At 38.4% G+C, this 21,272-nt stretch overlaps 1 long non-coding RNA gene across 1 annotated transcript in view; it reads left to right on the top strand.

The window, feature by feature from the left end:
- The first annotated feature begins 4,795 nt into the window (after positions 1-4,795).
- LOC105543546 overlaps positions 4,796-21,272 on the top strand; it is a 33,193-nt gene continuing 16,716 nt past the window's right edge. The window contains exons 1-3 of the long non-coding RNA XR_001006642.1: positions 4,796-4,895; positions 15,010-15,064; positions 17,428-17,485. This is a non-coding gene — a long non-coding RNA (uncharacterized LOC105543546). The remainder of the gene's footprint in view (positions 4,896-15,009; positions 15,065-17,427; positions 17,486-21,272) is intronic.

Here is a 21,272-nt window from a genome sequence, read left to right as displayed (position 1 = left end):
CTTACTTTAGATTTCCCCCACCTTTTTTTTCTTTTTTTTTTTTTTTTTTTTTTTTTTTTTTTTTTGTCTTTTCACCTACTTTGAAGAATATAGCTATTCAAAAACAGAATCCCGGGTAGAAATAAACCTTCTCTTTGATAAAACCCAGATGCACAGGACGAGATGCATTTCCTGTAGAGATTCATGCAGGGACCAAATGGTCTGGGAATTTTTCTCTCATAATTCCACCATGTGTCCGTTTTAGCTTCACTTGGCATGTAAAGATGGAGAGTGAACCTTTGTTCACATGTGTACTTGTGACAAGAGAATGGCTGAGAAAGGATTAGGCAGTTCAGCAGCTTCATCCAAGCCCAACCCCAGGTCTTAAGCAGTGACAATCAATGGAAACAGTTAACTGTGTTCTGTTGTCCAGAATAATTTTTAACATGGCAAGGGTGGAGGCAGGGGTTAGGGAGGATGAATCAAAATGATCTGGGATTTTTAAAAATAAAAATACATGTTTTTCTTCCTCAACCAAAATTTTAGATACTTTCTCAGGGGTGGAGGCAGGGAAATGAATATTTTCTAACACCTTTTCAGCAGATTCTGATACCTATTTTTTTCCCACTCACCATGAGAACTACCAGGCTAGTATATTAATTCCACCTGTCTATGATTTGACCTCACCCCATAGCTAGCATAGTATACCTCAGGCCACAGTGAGCTATAGTTGAGCACTGGCTGCCCCCGTTAGGCAGGGCTGCCATCCTTGACATCCCCTTGTGGGTCAGCATATGTTTTTACACTGGGCCTACTGCCCTCCTGAATGTAATTAAATCTGTTGTTGAGCTTCCGACCTGAGCTAGAAGGGATCCTGTCCTAGTGCTACTCTTTAGTTGTCTCCATCCTGGCCCACGCCCAGCCATGGTTCTCCCTACAAGGTGAGGAGTTCTTGGGGACAAGTGGACCTACCTGTCAAGCAGCCACCCTCCCTTTTGGCTCACTGCTTCCCAAACTTTAATGTGCTTATATGAAACACCTGAGGATCCTGCCAAGTGTAGATTCTAATTCGGGGGTCCAGAGTAGATCTGAGAGTCTGAAGTTTTAACAATCCCCTTGGTGCTGTGGACTACACTTTAAGCATCAAGGGACTACATCCTGCTCTAGGTACCAAGGCTCCTGGAAGTCTCTGAGCAGAGGATGCCAAGCTTGCATGGTTTCTCCCTGGGTCTCTCCTAAAGACAGACTGCAGACTGTGATGCCAGTGTGCACTCTATTGGGCTTGAGTGGTGGCCAAGGGGGTGCTTAGAGTGGAGGCCTTGTGGGCACAGGTTAGATGAGTGAGATACTTGAGTTACAGGATACATCCAGAGGTCAGAAGAGTCATGGGCATCATGGGATTGACTTGGATTAGGATCAGAGGCCACATACAAACCAACTCACTCCATGTTACCATATTCTAACACAACATTTGAAGTAGTCCAAGAATTTTAAGTTAAAAATTGTCCTTTTCAGTTGTTAATTTACACAGGGGATAGAATTTTACTTTAACCATTTTTTAGCTTGACTATATACATTTTTAAACATGAAAACATAAAATATGTGGGCCTTCATTTCTTGCTGCAGGCCTCAAAATTGTTAGAAGTGCTCCTGTTGTAGGCACTTGATTATGTAACCTCCCTTTACCCTCTCATCTAGGTCATTTTGAGTGTAAACATCACATGACAGAAGTTCAGACTTTTTACTTGGATAGTTCTTTTGCATCTGCATGTGCTTCTTTCCTATGTTATTTGAATTCACTTGCCTCTCATGGACCTTTTAATATGTAGCTCAGGATTTTTTGAGACCATGAATATGTATATTGGACTATGTAATACTGAATTCTTTGGGATATGGAGCAGTCACAGTTTCTTCTGGTTAAGAATGTTTGCAAATGTGACTCCACAGTTGAATAACAATGAAACCCATCCAGTTAAAAAGGCTGGCTTGCAATGTTGTTTGGCTTGTTTTTGTTGTTGTTTTTCTTAACCCATTCTCCTATTCTATTAGCATAGCATAGTTTTACAAGTCCCTGGTCAAGAGTCAAATCTTAGCTGTACCACTGATAAGCTATTGAATTCTAACTTTTCCAGGCCTCAGTACATTTTTGCCTCTAAAGTAGAGATAGTAATGTCATCTCATAGGGTTATAAAGAGGGTGAAAGGATATAATACATATAAAAATATTCAGAATGGTGTCTGATACATAATAATCACTCAAATAATGTTTTCTATTATTTGTTCACATTTCATCTTGTTATTGAAGCTGCCTAAATGTTCTCTCATCCCATTGATTTTTCTCTTCTTCAGAGTCCTTCATCTTCCATCATCATTTTGCTATTTAAGTTTTGCTTGTTGTCTTAGTCTGTGTCTGCTGCTATAACAGAACACCACAGACTGGGTAATTTATAAAGAAAAGAATCTTATTTGGCTCATGGTTCTGGAGGCTGGGAAGTCCAAGAACATGACACCAGCTTCTGGGAAGGATCATCCTAAGGCAGACGGCATGATATTGTGAATGAGTGGGTGTGTGTGAGACAGAGAGGGAAGTTGGCTGAACTCATCTTTTTTTTTTTTTTTTTTTTTAAATCAGAAACTCACTCCTGCAATAACTAACCCAGTCCCAGTCCTGTGATAGCAGCATTAATCCCTTCATGAAGGCAGTGCCATCATGGCCTAATCACTTCTTAAAGGCCCCACCTCTTTATACTGTTACAATGGCAATTAAATCTCAAAATGAGTTTGGAGGGGGCATTCAAACCATAGCATTTACATTCCATTTTTCATTACTAGTTTAATGTGTATGGATTTAAGAAAACTTTTCAAGAAAAATGGAAAGAGGAAATGGCTCAAAGAAAAAAGGGGTTGGAGTCACCAGATAGCAAGAGTTAGAGAAGAGAAATCACTCAATTTGCTGAGCAGGCATTGAGATGAAAGTACTGAGTATCATCTGGCAGAACTTGGTGGGAAGGCTGGCAAGTTTTTCCCATTGAGGAAGGGGGAAGGGTTACTTAAATTCAGTTAAGAGCTTCCTAGGCTTATCAGAGATAGGCTTATCTCTTTGTTCCTCCCTCCCTTCACCCGCACCCTGCCATTTCACCCAACCTTGGTAAACAATCTGAACATGACTATTATAAGGCTACACCCAGACAACAGTAATTGACAAAGGGATCATTAAGAAAAAAATAGGATTAGAGGGAAGGCTTTTGAAAAGGCATTAATTTGTATCCTGCATTCTCACTCACTGACAACTCTGTTAACTAATAAGAAAGGAGAATCTCAGGTCAGTTCCTTCCTACACTGTCACCCCTGTCTTTTCTCTCATTTGCTTAAGGTATCAAGTGGAGTCAACTTCAGCTGGAAATAGTGTAGGGCTTATTCTAGGCCACAACATGGGAGCAAAACAACCAGAGATTTAGCCAAATCCTAATTTATTTACCCCCTTCTGACAGAGAGAAATGTTTATGTTTATTTCCGAGGCTGTGCTATGATGTAGAGTTCAAGTGCTCTGACACTTTAACGCACCATGCAAGGTTAGCAGCCTGTTCACCCTTTATTAATTTGGTGAATATATTTGGATTTTCACTTCATGCCAATAAATGCAAGAAGGGCTGCAGTTTTGACATTGTTTCTTTACCCCTTACACTCCATGTAAACCAAAAGTTGTCTATCTGGCAGCTTAGTGGCTATATGTAAAGCCCCTGTTTACTTAATCTGAATGTCCGTTTCATTTCTGCTTGGTTTGCAAAATAAATGAAATGAATGAGTGTGTCAGAATTAGAATTGTGAGAGTCTGAAAAAGACATTTGGGTCACTGAGTGACTAAAAGCACTCTCTGTTTACATGTTTCTTCAGTTTCTGTCGCTGCAGCTGTGTCACAGCTTATAACAACTAATCCCTTTTTATTTACATTTTACTTTATTTTATTTTGTATTAAAGGCACTATTAAGCCACGTCTTCCAAATGTGCCTGAGGTTTCATAACTATCTTAATAGTGTATACACATTACAGTTATGGCAGAGAACTTTCTGCAAGTCTGGGTTTTGTTAAGAGTGACTTTAAGAATAATAGTTTATAGGACAATTAAAACGTGTTAATCTATATTTGAAAACTTGATCTGGTTAAAAATAGGTTCCCCGTCTGCTTATATGTGCCAGTTTTCTACATCGTGTAGCTGGGGTTTTCCTGAGAGGTGGAAAGAGCGGGTTGTGGGAAGGGATGGCTGGAGAAAGCCTGGGAGCTAAGCTGATTTTAGGCCTTTGGGCTGAGGTCCTGTTAACATAACCTATGTTCTGCTTCAGGGGAAAATGACGCTCGGAAGGGTTGGAAATGGGGCTTGAGCGAGAACACTTTTCATGCTCAACAAAGCCTAACATCATTTTACTATACGATTTGAGTTACGTGCATGCTTTTAATAAACTGATCCTCACAAAAAATAAATAGATTTGTTCTGCTTAAACTGGCATACAAAGGGCTCAGAGGGAAAAAAAACCTTTAATACCTCTTGGGGATTGGAAGGTAACTTCACACTCCAGCTTCACGTTGGCAACGCGTGATAACAATTTGACAGGAAGTAAGTGGATTCTGTCCCAAGCCTTGGGAGTGGACTTGACCCTGAGCATAATGGTGTGAGTCTGAGGCCAAGAGCTTCCCGCCCAGCAGGGGGTAGCCAAGCGCCGGCGACTGGGCAGGAATTCAACCCCATAGGTTCCCATCTCTTCCCACCGCCCACCAGCAACACAGCTCTCCCTTTCTAGAAACAGGATTTCCCCTCCGGGCTTAGATTCTTAACTCTAAAAAGAGCCTCTCACCTGAGGCCTTTACCTGAGAGCTGGAGCCTGTGCGATGGATTCTCTGGACAGGGACCCCAATGAACAGGTGGAAAAGTACATTTATCTGCCCAAGGCTTGGAATGAAAATTGGGGGTGGGGTGGGTGGAGGCAGGTTTTACTCCTCTTCAGATTCTTTTCTCTGTCTGCCAGTGGTAGAGGCTGAGTGTTGCTGAGATAGAAGAGAGATAGAGAGGTTAGGCCCTGGTTCTCTGTGTGGGGTGGTGTGCATGTGTGTATGGAGGGGTATGGGTGTGAGTGTGCTGTGTGTATGTGCAGAAAGCATGTGTGTAGGTGTGTTAGGAGTGTGTTTGTGTGTGTATGTGTGTGGCGTGTGTGGGGGGGCGTGGAGTGTGTGTGTGGATGGGTGTGTGTGGATGTGGGGGAAGGTGGGTGTATGGGTGTGTGTGGATGTGTGTGTGGGTGGGGAGTGTGTGTGTATGGGGTTGTGTATATGTGGATATGTGGGGGGAATGTGTGTATGGGTGGGTGTATGTGGGTATGTGTTTAGGGTGAATATGTGTGTGAGGAGAGTAAGTGCATGCGTATGTGTGTCTGTATGTGGGTATATGTGTGGAGTGTGTATATCTGTGTGTGTGGGGTTTGTGTTTTGGGGGATGTATGTGGGTGTCTGTGTGTGGTGTGTATATGTGTGTGGGCGGTGTGTGTGGGTATGTATTATGTGGGGTGTGTGGGTGTGTATGTGTGTGTGGGAAGTATGTGTGTCTGTGTGAGTGTGTATGTGTGTGGGGTGTGTGTATATGTATGTAGGGTGTGTGTATGTGGATGTGGGTATATGTGGGTGTGTATGTGTGTATGGGGTATGTGTGTCTGTGGGTGTGTATGTGTGGGTGTGTATGTGTGGGTGTGCATGTGTGTGGGGTGTGTGTGGGAAGTGTGTGTATGTATGTGAGGTGTGTGTGGGTGTGGGTGTATTTGGGTGTGTATGTGTGTGGGGTGTGTGTGTGGGGAATATATGTATGTGCATGTGGAGGGGTATGTGGGTGTGTGTATGTGGTGTTAGAGGAAGTGTGTATATGTGTGTGTTTATGTGTGTGTGTGTGGTATGTGTGGGGAGTGTATGTGAGGGGTGTGTAAGTGTGTGGTGTGCATGTATGTGAGTGTACATGTGGGTATGTGTGTAGGGTGTGTGTGTGGGGAGTGTGGGTATGACTGTGGGTATGTATGTGTGTGGAGTGTGTATGTGTGGGGAGAGTGTGTGTGTGTGTGTGTGTGGAGGGGTGTATGTGGGTGTGTATGTGTGTATGGGAGAAGTATATGTGTGTGTTTATGTGGGTGTGTTTGTGAGTGAGGTGTGTGTGGGGAGTGTGTGTATGTATGTGGGGGTATATGTGTGTGTGGTGTGTATGTATATTGGTGGGTGTGTATGTGTGTGGCGTGTGTGTATCTGTGGGTGTGTACGTGTGTGGGGTATGTATTGTGTGAGTGGGTATGTGTGTGGGGTGTGTGTCTGTGGGTGTGTATGTGTGTGGGGTATGTGTATATGTGGGTATGTGTGTTAGGTGTGTGTGTGGGGAAAGTGGGTGTGACTGTGGGTGTCTATGGGTGGGGCATGTATGTGTGTGTAGGGGGAGTGTGTGTATGATGTGTGGGTTGCTGTGTGTGTATGGGGGAAATATGTGTATGTGTTCATGTGGGTGTGTATGTGAATGGGGTGTGTGGGAAGTGTGTGTATGTATGTGGGGTGTGTGTATGTGGGTGTGGGTGTATATGGGCGTTCATGTGTGTGTGTGTGGGTGTTTATGTGTGTGTGGTGTGTGTGTCTGTGGGTGTGTGTGTCTGTGGGTGTGTGTATACGTGGGTGTGTATGTGTGTGTCTGTGGGTGTGTGTATATGTGGGGTGTGTGTTTGGGGGGGGGAATTGTGGGTGTGTGGGTGGTGTCAGGGGACCCTGGATGGAGCCCCAGGACAGCCTGCTGAGGATGGAAGTCTGGGTGGCAGCTGCTCAGGTCTGACTGCTGGGCTGCAGGGAAGAAGGAAATGCCAGGCTGAACTCACAGGTAGGGAGGAGGAGAGGTGGGACAGTGACAGGTCAGTAAAGAAAAAGCATTCGGAGAAAAGCCTGTGCTCCTTACTGTATGCTGCAGGGGCTGAGCCTGCGTCCCTGCTGGCACCCGCTGGGAACCCCCTTTGCTGGGTCCCCCCAGCCTCACCTTGTTGCTTCTCACTGGGGCCGTTTTCGGTTGGCGCTGCTTCTCTTTGTTCTGTTGTCCCCCAGTGCAGTGAACCCTTACATTATGGGTTTCTGTTGTAGTTCTAACCTCTAATACACAACCATTACATCTTATCTCGTCTTCTAAATTACTCTAAAATCCAATTATAAAGCCCTCTCTCCTTCAAGAGCACACAACTTGCCACATTACTGAAATGCTGGGCTGCTCTTTTGTTTTTCTAAATTAATAATAACTACCATTTTCCGTCTGCTCTTACCATGGGACTCTTTTTTATCACCACACAGCTTTCCAAAATGCATATTATGATTCCTTCTGCCTCTTTGCTGGGCTGCAAAAAAGCTAAGGATGATTTTCCAAATATTCATAAAAGATCTGTCAGTTGATTTTTAGTATAAAAACATTGAAAACTACAATCCTTAACGAAGAAAGCATTTTAATATTTATCAGTTAAAATTTCACTATTACTTTCTTTTGTATGGGCGAAATAGAAGTCTATCACTTTTAAGGTTTTAAGAGATTTGAATGAATTTTATGTGTTAGTTAAATTTTGTTATGGGTTGAAAACTCTTAGTTTCACTAAGATTTCAAAAGCACAAACGATATATAAAATCCAGGTCCCCTTGTGAGTTTCTTGAATTTACAGGAGGGCAGTGACTATTCTTAAATATACATTCAACTTCTACAAGTTACCAAAATATTTCAGGAAGAGAGAACATGCCCAGAACATACAAGAAAAAGCCTTAACAGTATCAGGAATATCCTCAAACACTTTTTCTGACAAAAGGGTAGTCGTGGTTTTCAATACTAGAAAATTGCTCTTAGGAAAATATGGTTATGTTCAAATTTGATATTAGAAAAAGAAACTTGACTTGTTTTAGTATTTTATAATCACAGGCATGTAATTGAACTGTGATTGCTTTTCTTACTTGCAAATTCTTACTTTGGTCGTGTGGAAAAAGTATATTTGACATACCTAAGGCATCTGATTATGCAGTAACAAAATATGCTTGCTCTGTGATTATTAAAAATATGTGTATAGCTAATCAGCCACTCTGCTTTCAACTTCACGAGCTTGGGCAATGTTCAGTGGAGCTCTTCATTGTACCGTCTGTATTTATGAATGATTCTTTCTCATGCTCAGGCTTTAGCTGCTTAGGTTAAATATATTATAAAATGTAGGAAAGATTGGAAAAGTCCTAAATTACAAATTAAATTTCATTCAAACATTTAAATAATAACAACCTATCTAAGGATTTTGTGTAGTTATTGTGCCCTGAAGTTAAATCTCTACCCCCTTAAATATTAAATACAGGAGAAGCCAGTTGTTTCTTTAATAAGTTGGTTCTATTTAAGGGTTTTCAGAGGACAAAGTGAAGGCCAAGAGAGAAGATGGCATGCAACTGAAGCAGCACCACTTGGAATGTATAGGCTAAATAGATGAACCAGAAGGACATGCTGATCACCAAATAACATCATCAAATACAAAATATAGGAACATGATTATCATGAGCAACAACTCAGGGAAAAATGGACATCAGGAACAAGAAAATTATAAATGATACATAAAAAACAAAAATTGTAGTTTTTCATTCTTACAATATATATTACATATACAGTATCAAAACATACGCAAATACACACTATATATTGCATGCTCTTTTGAGTTGTTTTGTACAAATAGACTCTATAATCTTAATTTAATCATAGTGTACACATCCATATTATCATTTAACATGTCAGCTCTGCATCCCAGCATAGCTATGTTTCCGTCCCTCCTTCCCTTCTCTTTCCTTCTTTCCTTTTAAAAAAATTTTCTGTGAAAATAAGAAAACTTAAAGTTATTTTCCCTTGCACTTCTAAATTTTTTAAAAATTTAATTAATTTTGTTGTTGTTGTTGTTGTTTTTTGAGACTGAGTCTCCCTTTATCACCCAGGCTGGAGTGCAGTGGCAAGATCTTGGCTCACTGCAGACTCCACCTCTGGGGTTCAATCGATTCTTGTGCCTCAGCTTCCCAAATAGCTGGGATTATAGCTGTGTGCCACCATACCTGGCTAATTTTTGTGTTTTTAGTAGAGACAGGGTTTTGCCATGTTGTGCAGTCTGGTCTTGAACTACTGGTCTCAAGTGATTCCCCACCCTAAGCCTCCCAAAGTGCTAGGATTACTGATGTGAGCCACAGTTCCCGGCTGTACCTATAAATTTTAAATATTATCTTTTAGTTTCAGTGCAGGCTAAACATCACTATTAGTTTTGTTGGATTGTATCTAGCGTAATTCACGTATTAGTTTAAAATGTAGATGTTTTAAGAATTGACATTATCTACTTTATGTACTCAAGCAATCTACTAATATATTCTTTGAGGCTCTTCAATCTTTTATTTCTAATTTTTAATACATTTCTAGTTAATAAGTCAAACTTTTACCATTTGAACAAAACAGATTCAATTAACATAATTCCAATATATGGGCAGCCCTTGTAGAATTGATTTCCTTTTTTAAACCAAGAGTGCATCTCCTGTCATGTGTGAGTGTTGTGTAGCAAACTTAAAAAGAAACATTTGAATTTATGTCGCATTTTTTTCATACTTTATGGGTCTTCATTTTTTAAAATTTAAATTAAGATTTTGGGGGTTTGTTAGCAGGTTAATGTATGGACTATGTGATCTCTAAGCTCTTTAAAATAATCTATTAAGCAAATGAAAAATGACTCTGTGATACATGACATTTAGAAAATAGTTTCTGGAAGATAAACCATAGTGCCCTAATTTATAAGCTACTTCTAGCAGGTCTTTGAGGCTTTGTGTCAATTTGGAGACAGACCAGACCTTGGACCACAAGAGCACCATTTGGGGTGATGTATCAGTAAATTACTTCTCAGTACCCTAGAGGACCAGAAGAGTTAATGCAGCTTCCAGGAAAACAGAACATCTGGCGGTGTAACTCAGGTGGTGGGATGGCCGGATTGGATTTGTCATAGGCATGTCTCAATTGTGACTTCAGGGTGTGAGCTGTGACAGTGCATCAGGGCTTCTCTTCTCTTCTCTTCTCTTCCACCTGCTATGTTTCTAGGGGACTGAACATCAGTTCCCCTCCCTGCAGAGTTGCAGCACTGGGAGATTATTATGGTCTTAAAAGTGAAAGCCTATAATTTAAGGTCATAACACCATCTTTAAAATGGAGATTGAAATACAGTGATATAAAATACATAAAGCGTCAAGATGTAGCAAATGTCTCTTCCCATTGGATTTTTCCATTTACAAGAGGGTAGTAATACCATGTATATTTTCTCGAAATATATAGTATATTTTCCATATTGATTGTGTAGCTTTTTTATTTAAAGTGGAGCTGGTGCCCTGATAGACCCAAATTCCTTTCAATGCCTACTAAATAAAATGTTTTGGCACTTAAAAAGAAAGATAAAATAACACAAAATAAAAATTTTAAAGCCTAGAAAAGAAGGCTCCAACTTTCTAATATATCAAATATTTACTAAGATATCAAATATTTCTAGAAAATAACATCTTGATGAGCTGGTTATAAATGAACATGTGGATTGTGTTTTCCTTAATATACCAATAGTTTATCGTGGCAGAAATAAATGCTAAGAGCAGAAAGGATCCCCAGTGCTAGATCCTTGACTTTGAGAGCAAAGGAGCTCAAGACATTCAGCAAATTCAAAACATCCCCTTTACCCACCTTTTAAGATTATGTTTGTATAGTTATTTCTTATGACATTTCAAAGCTTCTTCATAATTCTAGGTATTGATTTGAAAATGCCAGTTTTCAATACTAAATAATGGTGGAATAAAATTTTCTGTGAATCAATTTTTCAGCCACAAGAGGACAAACACTGTATGGAAAATGATTCTACTTTCACCAGGAAGGAAATGTCATGGGCCTCCGAATTGGGAGGGGGAAAAAAAAATCTTGCAGCAGCAGTGCCTATTGGAAATTACCAGGAATAAATATCTTTTTTTTCTTGAAATAAAGTTCAAGGTAACATTTAAATGAATAATTATTTACCATCTTGTTAAATGCAGGCGTGTATGTCGGGCACCATCTATTAGTATAAAAGCTTTTTCTGCTTAGAATTGCTCATTAGCTTTTTTGTAGGCTGTACTGGTTTTAAGATTCAAATTCAAAATCTCCTCTGATTTTGCTGTTCCATTTCTGGCAGCTGGCCAGTGGCAGATATGCATAATATTTCACTGTTAGACCTTGCAAACATTATATCCTGCTGTGCTAAAGAAAACATTGTGTTTCTTACCACATGAAAATAATCCATCACTTTTCAATCAGCACACAAAAAAAGCTCTACCTGTTTTTTCCATCAGACTCAAGAAAAATTAATGGCCCCAATGTGAAAGGTGGACCCTCCATACATGATCCATTAAAGTACAAACTAATCAAAATATATCTAGCATCTGATTTGCTAAGCAAGATGGAACAAAAGAGGTGCGATGAAAAAAATAGATCCTTCTAAGACCCATACAGCCTTGTTCTATCAGTATTAACCTTATTTATTTTAAATGTGGGAGAACATAAATAAAAAATCATGAAATGAATCCGTTGAATTCAATCAATTCAAATAGACACTGTATTTATCTGGAAGAGATGGCTAAAGATACTTCATGTGGACTGGAAGAAATTTTTATAATAAAAATGTTTTTTAAAAAGTAAAGAAAGAAAGATTATAAATCCCCCAGTGGGCCACTAGGCAACACAATATATTAAAGTAAAATTTTCTTTGGGAGTGAAAAAAATCAGTATTTTGTCAACTTGTTCATGCCTTTAAAAATAATTTCATGTCTTTTGCAATGCTGATGTTGTAGCTAGTTTTGAGTGAGGCATGAGGACTTCCCTTTCTAGAGCCCTACAACTTTTGTAACAATATTCTAATCAGAGAGATATCAGCCATATCAATGGAGTGCCAATTAAAAAACAATCCATTTTATGACTTTTAAACACATTTGTTGCAATTGCTTGGCCTTCTTTACTACTGCCTGGTTCTGGGAAATTATTTTCAATTTCTCTCTCCCTTTCTTTCTTTCTTTCTTTCTTATTTTCTCTCCCTTGCCCCCCTCATTTATTCTCACTTTCTTGTGGCATGACCTGTGTCATATATAGTTTAATGAATGTAATAAAAAATACAGACAATGGAATGTAATGCTAATACTAAGAAGGTATCTATGATAGCAAATAATTTTACACAAAAGTATATTTTTATATTTTTGTAACTTCAGGTTTAGAATTCCACACTGCATTTTTAACTAGTATTCCAGTTTCTGTCTTCTTTTTTTCCATCTCAAATCCATGTTGAAACAGTCTTTACACTGGTCTTTCTAAAGCATAACTGTATTTATATCCCCTCTCATATCACAATCTCCCTTTAGTTGATGTCCATTGAATGAGAGAATAGAGTTTCAGAGTTGGAAGGCTCAAATATAATCATTTCACATATGAGCAAACAAGCTTAGGGATTTTAAGGGATTTGTCCAAAGACACGCAGTTTGTGAATGATAGCTCTGGAATCTTCAGGAGCCTCAGTACAGCACTTTCACCACTACACAAGTGGTTCTCTCCTAGAGTAGTGCTTCTCAGACTTTAACTGGTATGCAGATGATCTGAGGATCTTGTGAAAATGTAGAATCTGATTCAGTAGGTCTGGGGTTGGAAATCTGAAATCTGCATTTCTAAGAAGGTCCTAGGGCATGCCCATGCTGGTTTGGAGACCCACACTGAGTTGCAAGGACCTAAGAACTCTTTCAAATTCTTACACTGGTTTTCAAGGTGCTTTAAAGTGTAGTCCTGTGTCCCACTGTCCTGTACGAACACTCCAATATAGTTATGCAGAGTACTTGCTCGCTTATTGAATACCTTTTGAGTATTCTGACTCTTTTATTTATTCATCCTCCCACCTCTCTCTGCTTCTTTGCAATTGCATGTTTACACTTCCTTTCAATAGCAAAGTTATTTCCCATCTTCTCCATAAAGACTTTCTCATGACCAAACATAAAATGATCTTTGTGTCCTCTGATTATCTCTATCACTCCTTAAAATCTTAATAAGTCAATAGCTACTTATCAAATAAAAGAACAAAACACATGTATAAGTGAATCAAATAGCAGCAGTGAACGAAGGGCATTCAGTTGTACAAGGCAGGAGAAACTGAAATTCCTGAGATCTGCGGAAAACCTCAGAATTAATAAAAAAGGTTTCCTCCTTTTCTTGACTACATCTTGTGCTAAAAATACTTCTGGGTTAATTGCAGAAAATGAAGCTTAGAAGACCGTGAATTGTCATAGGGCAAGGATCATCAACATTTGTTGTAAAGAACCAGATCGTATATGATCATGTCAGCTGCATGGTTTCTATGGCAACTACTGAACTCTGCCATTATGGTAGGAAAGGAGCCATTGGTAATACGTAAACAAATGGATGTGGCAGTGTTCAATAACACTTTATTTACAACAAGAGGCAGCAGCCAGATTGGCCTGCCTGTAGTCGTTTACCAATCACTATCATAGATGATAACCAAATCTATATTAAATAAGGAAAGAGAAGGACTTATTGAATCCACAGTTGTTAATTGTAGCTTAACTAACTCTGTAATGGGGAGCAAATCTTAAGAACTGGGTCAGTCCAGGGCAGAGAAGAGATGCACTGGGCAATGCAAGAAATCCAAGAGATTTTTCAATGAAATAATCTTTGATGGAGCCCAATCCAAATCATATTTATAACACACCCAAACCCAATTTTCAAAATCCTACTACCTTGACATAAAGGTGTGACACATAGGTCATATAATTGGCAGCACCCTGTTAGAAATTTAGAATCTCAGGCCTCATCCTTACACATTACCATTAGTGCAATCTGAATCTCACCAAGATCCTCAGTTGATTCTTATGCACTTTACAGTTTGAAATCCCAAAATGAGGTATGTCAGTGATCTGCATCAGAATCCTATGGGAGCTGGGAAAAATGTCAGTTTTGGTCCAATCCCAGACCTACTTAATCAGTGTCACTGGGGATGGTACCCCAAGTTTTTAAAATATAAATCCACGTTGGAACTCTAAAACTGTTGATTGTGAGCTACAAGATTGACACTAGTTGTTTCCATTCCATCCCTTCTGGCTTCATTTTTTTGGCAGCTGTACTTGTTTTGTTAATCTCTTTCCTATTCTCTTTTATAATTTTTAAAATTAAAATTTTTTTACGGATACATAGTATTTATACATATATATGAGGCACATGTGATATTTTGTTACATGCGTAGAATGTGTAATGATAAATTATGGAATTTGGGTATCTATCACCTCAATATTCATTTCTATGTGTCAGGAACATTTCAAGCCCTCTCTGTCAGGTATTTTGAAGTATGCAATACATTGTTGTTAACTATAGTGACCCTACTCTGCTGTCACTGTTCCCTTTTCCAGCTCTGAATTATTTGCTTTTCTTAACATAAGAGTAACCTTTATTTTTTCTTAATTTTTGGTCAACATGAATATATGTCCATAAAATGATATGAAGACTATTTTATTATCTTACCAGATGGTACCAAGGTTCCTCTTGTGGAGATGATTAAGTCTGTTTGGGAGAAGCTTTTGATAAGCCACTTGGAGTATAGCAGTGCAAAGGCATGCTCAAATAATAACATGGTGATTAAAATGTTTTCTAAAAATGGGAAGATCTATTAACTGCATGACCTTTTGTTTTTGCCTGGGAATATACAGGTTTGGGGTGGAGGCGAATTGCTTTGGAAACTTGTATACTTTGTTCTACTTTTTCTTCCATAAAATGCTGGTTCAGTAGAAAAAGAAAATCTCAATTGTATTAAGGGAGACAGGACTTTGGAGTGTGGCAAGTGTCATGTGGTTGTAAGATACGTGATACAAAGTATCCTGATCGTCCTGCAACATCTTCACCAAAGTCTCCACTGCTTACTATGACTCTGTTTTCTTACAGGGCTTTTCTGGAGTGAGGGAGCAGACTGAGGGAAGAACCAGAAGGCTGCCAAAATGTAAGTCATGGTGGATATGATAGACAAAACGACCGGAGAATAAGAGGACAGCTGACATCAAGGAAATATCAATATCTGTCGAGAAGATTAGGGCCACCCTAATAATGTGTTATTAATTTGCACATTTTAAGAGGAATTTACAAATCCCTCTTTGCATCAGAAACATCCGTCCTTGGGCCTATTCCCATATATTCTCAGTCAGTTGGTCTGGAGTGAGACCCAGACATTCAACATTTTTTCAAGATCAGGTGAATCTGAAAGGTGCAGCCAAGATTGAGAACTAAAGTGAAGAATCTAAAATAATCCAAGCAATGCATGTTACAACTGATAAAGTAGAAAAGTACATACAGATACAATTCCTTTCTCTTTTTTGTCTTTTTTCTTTCTTTCATCACACAAATGATTTTTAACTATTGTTCTGATAGTTTTTATTAATAAGCACTCAATAAATGTGTTGCATTCCTAACAAAGAGAGAAAAATAACATGAACCTAATCAATTAGTATAGATTTATCTAAAATATTGTAATCTATGGCTTCTTGATTATTAAAGAAAATAAATAATATAAATTTAGTAGTAATAGAAATATATGCAGATCTGGCTTGACAGTTTTGTGAATATATATTAGTCTACATTATGTTTGAATAGCCTTTCTTTACCAGGTTAGTAAATTTCTCACAAACCTTTTTTAAGAGTCATTTTATTTTAGTGTAGATGTTGAGGGCTTGGGATATTTTGAAAAAAATAGTGCATTTAAAATGTAGACGTTCATTCAATGAGTATTCTTAAACTGCTCTGTAATAACTCAACATGGTAAAGGCTACAGAGAAATGGGAAGGAAGTTCAGGTGAGGTTGAGAAGACTAAAGGTAAGCTGTATAAAGAAAAAAAAATCATTGGTAATAAATAATTCATTAATAGATCGACTCATAGAGATCACCACCGAGTCAGCAAATCTGCAGCTAGGATTAACTGACTGCTGTGCCACAGGGTTGGCATAGCTGGGATTGACTGACTGGTATGCCACAGGGTTGGGCTGAGAATAGTAGGGCGGGTACTAAGTTGGATACTCCAGAAAAATCTCTCCTTATAGCTCTTCTAGCATTGGAGAGAAAATCAGAAAAATAATCTAAGGCCTTAATTTAGCACAACATTACCGGCTGGTTATTCGAAACATCCCCAATGGTCAAAGAGTTTACCACAAGTGTCTTTACATAGCTATGTTTTTAGTGCTATGGTTGTTTACTTGAGAAAAGTCTTCCTAATATCCTAATTGTGTCTATATTGACATAATAGTATTGGTTTATTGAACTCATCTCTTTACATTGATAGCCTTTAATAGAAAAACATGTATCTATATATATTCACCAAAGATTAATACACTATATTGTAACCAGTCCCATTAGAACAGATAACTATGCTCAAAAAATTTCAAGAAAGTGATTTACTTATTTTAACAGTTTCACTGAAGTATAATTGACATTCAGTAAACTGTATGTATTGAAAGTGTGCAGTTTGGTTTTTGACATGTTATACACTCATGAAACTAACTGCAATCAAGATAACAAACATATTCATCATTCCCAAGAGTTTCCTCATGCTCCTTTATAACCACTCATGCACTCCACTTCCCTGCTGAAATCTCCGCACTGTTTTCTGCCGCCATAGATATCAGTTTTGTCTAACTTCTTTCACTGAGAATAATTATTTTGAGATACATCTTTGCTATTGCATGGATCAATCATTCATTCTTTTCTCGTTCTGAGTAGTATTTCATTAGATGCACAATTTGTTTATCTGTTCCCTTGTGAAGAAGAAACATTTTGGCTGTTTATTTTTGCCGATTGCAGATAAAGCTACTATGAATGTTTGTGTCGAAGTCTTTGTATGGACACCTGCTCTCATTTTTTGGGTTTGTGCAGAGAAGTGGAATGCTGGACTGCCTAGTAGTTGCATGTTTAACTTTTTAAGAAAGTGCAGAACTATTTTCCAAAAATGCTGTAGCATTTTACTCTTGCGCTCCACTCCCCTGCAGAAATCTCTGCACTGTTTGTAAAATGTAGGTCACCGCTTGCTGCGTTTAAGAGTTTCAGTTTCTCCACATCCTCAACAACATTTCATATGGTCAGTATTTTTAATGTTGACCATTATAATAAGTGTATATATATATTTTAGTGGAACTTCAGGTGAGTGATTTTAAAGACTTCCTTGCTAGGAAATAGGAAAATAAGAAAAATGCATTCAGTCCTCGTTTTCTTTCTGCGCTGTCTTAGATATTTCAGGTTCAGTATCTGTTCCAAAACCTTTCTCTCTGCTCTGCCATGGCCAAAAGAGTTCATTCACCTTTCCCCTTTGACTCTTGCAGACAATTGTGTGCCTTTAAAGGAAATAACAACAAGAATTAGGAGCGCCCTGGAGGCAAGGTAAAATTTGGCCTGTGTAATCAATCATATCTGCTTCACTGAACCATAATGACTGTGTACAGGAAGACATCTTCAGTGGGGCAGACTTGTTTCTATGAAATCCTTAACATTTTGTGGGAGAGAAAGCAGTTTTATATTTAGCTTTTAACATGCTCAGTCATAACTACTTTTCTTGGGCATAGGTGAGTTGTATTGGTGTGCAGTTATGGTAATATGTCAAAAAATAAAGGTAAGTACGTCAGTAGAACAGCTGGCCTATTTTAAAAATAGTGTCTTAAATAATTCAAGCTAAGAAATAGGATCAATTGTGTAATATCCAACATCGCAATAACCATTTACAAATGGTGAATTGTGGCGGCTGCCCTCAGTTTCCTCCAGAATTATTTCCCTCAAATCAAGTAAAGTCAAAGATTCAGAGATAGATATATGACCTTGAGGAACAATTTTCAGGAAACACAAAACAAACAATATACTAGTGTCTGCAACTAGGGAAAAAAGCTGTAATGCTGTAAGGAGTCACCAAACTATAATGGTAGCCAATAAAAGTATTACAAATGCCAAGCAGATGAAGCTTTGTAAAGTAAGTCACTTTATCATCTAGTTCTTTAGTTTCTGTTTTCATTGAAGTTCAGACATGCAGCAAGTATTTTATTTAACTACTTAGAGGGTGATATTAAGTCTCTATAATACGTGACTTTCTTTGCACACATTTCCCATAAGTCATTCCAAACTACTTTCATACAACGTAAAGGAGAAATTGGGAAAATCTTCAGTCAACCATCACACCTTAGAAAGTGATCCCTGAATTCGAATGTCCATGTTATGTACTGAATATTATGACCTATCAGAGGAAATACATGAGTACCTAATCTTGAGGAAGATTATGGTCTTGATGATGAAATTGATGAGGGTGAAGAAGTTATTCATGATGATGATGACGACACTACTACTACTACTAATGATTATAGCACCTCACATTTTCAAGGTGCATACTCTGGGCCCGTTTTGCATACATTATCTCATTTAATCTTTGCAAAGCCCTGTCAGGTTGGTCATATTATTATCTCCCTTTTACAGGAAAGTTCACTGAAATAAATTACATAGGCAGTATAGCACTTTGTAAGCTCTCTCCATTCTAGTCTTGTCTCTCAGTTACCACAAAAATTAATGGAACTTAGTTATAGTAATTGTTATTAACAGAAAAATTGGAGGACAGACAGTGTGCAGTTTGGTTGGAGGAAGAGCTCGGCAGCTCTCCACCTGGTTAACAATCAGTTAATGGGTGTAGATATCAGGAATAAGGGAGAAAGCTCCTCAAGCTGCAGATCATTATGCAGCAGCTCAGCATGTTTATTAATCATTGTGCACAATTAAAATGCCATTTCATCCCTCTAATTAAAACAAGTAGTTCCCTGAGGCTAGCACCTGAACTAATGAAGCCTGGTTGCCTAAGGATCTCACTCAGAGAAGGGAATTAAACAATGGAGGAAGCAGTATGTTTACCAGGTTGCCCAGACAACGTCAAACTGTATATGACATCATGAGCGAGTGGACCAGTTGAGACTGTAATTTTAAAGAGCCAGAGATGCTTCTTTTTCTGAGCAAAAGCTGGATTTCAATATTGACATTTTTCTAAATTTGTAATCGGTTGGTATCAATATACCTGAATTAGAATGTCCATGTTATATAGTGAAAATCATGACCTCTAAGAGGACAAGCATGAGGCTCTAATATTGAGCAAGCTAAAAATGTTAGGTGCCATTATCATTAGTGATAGTATTGTCATCATCATTATCATCAATAACTTTTTCACCCTCATCATCAAGACAATTGGTATATTGATACCAACCAATTGTATACTGTACAATAAATTCTAAATACTCTTTCTTCTTGGTATGTGGAATGGGTATCTTGATGTTTGGAGAGAGGATTTTGAGGAATTCTCTATTGGCATCTAGGTATTTGGGAGGCTGAAGGGATTTTTGAAATCGGTTGACTCTAGAAATAAAAGGGTATAGATAGGTTATGGAGCCACAATTTAAAATAGAGGGTAGATAAATGGGCTAGATGAAAGAAAACCTAGGATTCAATCCCAGTATTGCCACTTGAACTGAATGACCCTGAACAAAGTCCTTAGAAAATAGAAGGACTGAACTAGGTAATCATCAAGTTTTCTTCTAGTTCCAAAATTCTATGGCTTTGTGGTAATTTGTGATTAACATAACAGTGCAAAGAGATTTCATTGTATCCCAGTTCCCTTACAAGTTTGGCTGAATCAAGTCTTACTTATTCTTTCCTTCTAATTCCTGTTCAGCTCACCAGCATATCTTTGGTGTCTGATACTATACTTGGCATATAGAAGTTGCTTAATTAAATATACATGGAAAATATCAATCAGGTTAAACCTACAGATCTCAGTAATACACAGCTTTCAGTGCCTTGCTTCAAATATTTAGGAGCAACCCTACATATGATTCTGCATTATTTATCTGAGAAGTGGCAAACCTGAGGGTTATGAAAGCTGCTTTCATTTCAGCCCGTCTGTGAACTCAGTTTTGTACAATTCTGTACTTGAAAGCTGTGGTCTCATGTTGCCTCCTCTTGTACTAGGCAAGAAGCCATGGCTTATTCTTCCCGTTTTCTACCTGTCATCCCTTTAGTTGCCTTGATTCCCTGATATCCCAGAAAAATAGTCATGCTTGGAAGTTGGAGGAACTTAGGAGCATTGGTTGTTTTTTTTTTCTTTTTGGAGATGGAGTCTTGCACTGTGGCCCAGGCTGGAGTACAGTGGCGTGATCTCAGCTCACTGCAATCTCCACCTCCTGGGTTCAAGCAATTCTCCTGCCTCAGCCTCCTGAGTAGCTGGGACTACAGTTGCATGCTGCCACACCTGGCTAATTTTTTGTATTTTAGTAGAGATGGGTTTTACTGTATTGCCCAGGCTGGTCTGGAACTCCTGAGCTCAGGCAATCCACCCGTCTCGGCCTCCCAAAGTGCTAGGATTATAGGCATGAGCCTCTGAGCCTGGCCGGAGCATTGGTTCTTATTTTTTATGGTCATAGAGTTTCATGAAAATCTGATAAATTTCATGAAATCTTTCATCAGAAAAATGTGTAGCATGATTTTGCAAACAATTGTGGGTTATGAGGTTCACAGAGTTTTGGAAGCTCATCTATGGAGCTCAGGTTAAGTTAAGAACTCTTATTTTAAAGGGTTATGTAAGAATTTTTAACAGTCCTTTAGGGGTCCTATGTATCTCCTCCCTTCTTGCCTCCCTCCAGCATGTGAAGAAAGATGGCCAGCTAACAGAAAAATAGGTTTTTTTGTTTGTTTGTTTCCTTGTTGCTGTTTTTTTTTTTTTTTTTTTTTTTTGGTAGAGACAGAATATGCATGTGCATGTCAATGGCAAGTTGTTCTTTACAGTGTGGCCAGTAGGCTCCAGAATGAGGCATAATGATTTTAGTTATTTCCTCTTCTACCTTCTTTATTTATAACCAGGCATCTGGCTTTGATGTATTTACTTTAAACAAAGTAAAAGGACAACAGTGAGGTGGTAATAATCACACTAGTAAAAAATAGGCAAAGCATAGAAAAATATTAGGGCCTTCATTTTCTCACACTGTTCATCCTATTCTTCAGGCGAGGAATATGTTGGTAACTGGAAATTACAAGCTCAAGTTATCTGACTTATGAATCTAAGAATTTAATCTTTCTGTTTTTGAAGAATTGTTCATATGTTGAACCTAAATCTTTCTTTCCAAACTGAAGTTCAGTTTCTCTTGTACAT

This window comes from Mandrillus leucophaeus, unplaced genomic scaffold, assembly GCF_000951045.1.
Source record: "Mandrillus leucophaeus isolate KB7577 unplaced genomic scaffold, Mleu.le_1.0 Scaffold285, whole genome shotgun sequence".
In the NCBI taxonomy this organism is placed as follows: domain Eukaryota; kingdom Metazoa; phylum Chordata; class Mammalia; order Primates; family Cercopithecidae; genus Mandrillus; species Mandrillus leucophaeus.
The sequence above is the reverse complement of the archived record's forward strand: the minus strand, read 5'-3'. Positions and strand labels throughout refer to the sequence as shown.